Raw genomic sequence first — 2,972 nt, 5'->3', positions numbered from 1 at the left:
AGAACCGAGAAATGGCAGCTACCAAGAAAACATGCTTTACTCTTTCCCAAGCTTTCTCAGGCTTTCTGTGGACTCAGTTACCCACACGTCTGGGCGCCATCTGTAGTGCATGGCATCTCTTGCATCTAGAGCCACCCCTCTGACTTCCTCTCTCTCTGCTAGAAATCCTGCCTATCCTCTCCTGCCTAGCTATTGGCCATTCAGCTCGTTACTACTCCAGTCACAGCAATACATCTTCACACAGTGTACAGATATCCACAACATTTCCCCCTTTTTGTCTAACATAGTAAAACTATCTACGGTAAGAACTATTATCAGGTAATAATTACATCACAATGTCCAGCTCAATGGATCCAGATTGTTGTAGAGTATCCCTTCTATATACTGTGAATATGTGTGTGTGTATGTATTGGTTACTAAAAAAACTGACTTGTACCTCCTGTTTCCTCTCTGTCTCCTGGAATCCCCTGTGTGCCTCAATTCTTCTTCCTCTTCCTTTTTCTCCCTGGAAATCCCCCTTATACCTTCTACCTAGCTATTGGCTGTTCAGCTTTTTGTTATATCAATCATAGCAAAACATCCTCACATAGTGTACAAATATTTCACAACATGCTGGGTCAGCTAACTGATTTAAAAATCAGAAAGAAAGATTCTTCACAAAAAATGATAATCAATACAAACAAAAAACCAGTAAGACAAAAAAAAATCAAAACAAAACGAAACAAAAAGTTCACAGAAGCAAAACATGGGTTGGAGCTCTTCTGTTGGCCAATCTCTCCTTGCCCTAGAGTGTGGTTAATACATTAAGTGACACTTCATTAGAGAACACTGGTTTTTGGTTTGGGGGGGAGGAGGGGCGAGGGATAGATTACATGAGGTTGAGCTATAAGGAAGTGGGGAGGATCTAGGAAAAGTTGGGGGATGGAAAAACAGGATCAAAATATATTGAATGAATAAAAAAAACAAAAACAAAGATCTCCCACAACAACATAAAGCCCCATAGGCTGTGGGGCTGCAGGATGCAATTTCCTCATGAAAAGATAAAATACATATTTAAAAAAAAAAAACCCTTCACAACTAGTAAAGGACATTACATAAGCAATTCTCTGTAGTTTCTGGAGAAAGCAAAGCTCATGTATGTGTTGTATCTGTCAGGGAAAGTAGGTCAGACAATAGCTGTGAACTGAAGGATGGTAACTGAAGGAAACATTCATGGAGATTGGATAGGGCTGAGGGACTATAGAGGAAAACACTGATCAGATGGATGAAAGAAAAGATACAATCTTACCAACCCATCTTTAGTACAATAAACTTTGTTACAATAAACTTCGTGCATGAATTTTGGAATCAGACAGATAAGAGATCCAATACCAGATCTGTTACTGTCTATGGGGTGGCCCTGTGTGCATGTCATTTTCCTTATTAGCTTAATACATTTGCATTCAACTAGGACCTGGGTTTTATTCTCCAGCATTGTAAGGAAGGAAAAGCAAATGGACGGGATGGAATGACAGAAAGAAGGTGTGTGTGTGTGTGTGTGTGTGAGAGAGAGAGAGAGAGAGAGAGAGAGAGAGAGAGAGAGAGAGAGAGAGGGTGGGGAGGGAGAAAACAAAATTATATAACATCTCAAAAGTTTCTTCTTGAGATAGGTAGTATAAACATTATTTCTATTCCTTATTTTATTTTCTTAATACAGACATTATAATGTAAGTTGAAGAAACTATTATCATTAAAATCAAGTTTTGCTGTAGTAAACCCATTCCTCAAGAGGCCTCAAATTCATGATCTTTTCTTCAATTATTGTCACACACACACACACGCACAGCCTACTGAGGTGTTGCCTACCTGCATGTGTATTTGTTTAGGGCTGAACACTTGGAATTGGATTCCTGATCAGGGAGCCCATCCTTGGAGAGGACGCATCTTCTTTCTCTGAGAAGCCATGGTTATAGTTTTCATTTAGACGGCTGTGGAGTTAGAATGAGCCCGGCCACAACAGCCTCATGTCTGAATACTCGGTCCCAGGTCGTGGAACTATTTGGGAAGGATTAGCAGGTGTGGCCTTCTTAGAAGAGGGGTTTCACTGGGAATGAATGGGCTTTGAGGTTTCAAAAGCTCATGGCCTGCTCAGGGATCGAGATGCAAGCTCCCGGTTACTACTCCAGCATCATGCCTGCCTGCGTGCCTGCCTGCTGCCATGCTCCCCACGATGGTCATGTACTCTAAGCGTCTGAACGTAAACCCCCAGTTAAACTAGTTCTTTTACAAGTTGCCTTGGTTTCAGTATTTTATCACCTCATTAGAAAAGTAACTAAGACAACTACCAAGTTCAAGACCAGCCTGAGTTACATAAAAAGATGTTATTATAAACCAAAACAACAAGCCTTTCTGCCACAAAGAAACATCTATTTTCTCACTTTGTCTAGATGGTCAGAATTCTGCCTTAGCTAAAGCTCAGATTGTCATTTAGGACATTTTTGGTGGCACTGCCATTTTGGGGTCCTGCTTTGGACCTAACTCCAGTGCCAGGAGATTCTGGCCCCCGTGTGTACCAGGCTTGCACTCAATGCACTAACATACATGCAGGTTGAAACATTCATACACATAAAATAAAAATAAATGCATCTTTAAAAAACTCTGCTGCCCATCTAGACAGAACTGATCCCTGGTTCCCCTAAGGACACACGCTGCTGTGCGTCCAGGGCCTTCACATTTTCTCGTCTGGTTGTCCCCAACTTCTCCCAGCAGCTGTTCCTTTCCAGTTTCCTTTGAATTGTCTCAGGTTCCAACCCCAATCTCTGGTAAATTTTTAAAATGTTAGCTACCAGCTTGGCAAGTCACTGAATAAATTCAATTTCCCAATTAGTTAATAACAGAGTAAATAGCTCAACAGATGGTTTCTCTGAGATGGAGGGGAGAGAGATGAGCAGGAGAGAGAGAGAGAGAGAGAGAGAGAGAGAGAGAGAGAGAGA

The sequence above is a fragment of the Microtus ochrogaster genome, chromosome 4 (genome assembly GCF_000317375.1).
Source record: "Microtus ochrogaster isolate Prairie Vole_2 chromosome 4, MicOch1.0, whole genome shotgun sequence".
NCBI classification, from domain to species: Eukaryota; Metazoa; Chordata; class Mammalia; order Rodentia; family Cricetidae; genus Microtus; species Microtus ochrogaster.
This window is presented reverse-complemented; position numbering follows the sequence as displayed.